The following is a 586-nucleotide window of genomic DNA, read 5'->3' as shown; positions in this document are numbered from 1 at the left end:
AAATGCCGTATAAATAATTTTCCTAATGACTGCTTGTCGAATTGATTTTTGTAGCGAAATGCCTATAAATTCTCAAAAACTATTATATAAATTTTCCTCAAGCTATCTGCTTAGTGATTAGCATATATAGGTCTATAAAAGAATCAGAAGAATAATCAAAGATACTTGAAATGCCAAGTACTACAATGTATTGTCACGATATAGAACTTGAATATTAAAAAGGGGAGAAAAATGTGCAGCCAGACCGGGACTCGAACCCGGGGCCTCGGAATACCGTTCCGATGCTCTACCGACTGAGCTATCCGGCCGCCTACACATTTTCTCCATGCATGGTGTAGCATACGCCTGTCTGGCCTGTCTGCTTGCGTTGGGCAGACAAAAAGGTCAACTAGGTAAGATATACAGTGTGTCGTCCGGCGTCTCTATCTTTCTTAGTATAGTAATTTACAAAATGAGCTTCTATGCTTCTTGCAATTAGACGCGTAGGTGTACCCGCAACCTAAGATAAAAGTCATTTGTCTACAAAATCAATATAAAGAGAGTCACGTAAGAAGGTCACTCCTGAATATTTTCTCTGTATGAAAAT

The 586-nt window shown here is 38.9% G+C and overlaps 1 non-coding gene across 1 annotated transcript; it reads right to left on the bottom strand.

Annotated features, from left to right (window-relative positions):
- Window positions 1-236: 236 nt before the first annotated feature.
- Window positions 237-308, bottom strand: Trnat-ggu (transfer RNA threonine (anticodon GGU)). Its single transcript has one exon. It is a non-coding gene; the product is annotated as a tRNA-Thr (tRNA).
- Between the last annotated feature and the right edge of the window lie 278 nt (window positions 309-586).

This window comes from Mercenaria mercenaria, chromosome 9 (genome assembly GCF_021730395.1).
Source record: "Mercenaria mercenaria strain notata chromosome 9, MADL_Memer_1, whole genome shotgun sequence".
In the NCBI taxonomy this organism is placed as follows: domain Eukaryota; kingdom Metazoa; phylum Mollusca; class Bivalvia; order Venerida; family Veneridae; genus Mercenaria; species Mercenaria mercenaria.
This window is presented reverse-complemented; position numbering and strand designations above follow the sequence as displayed.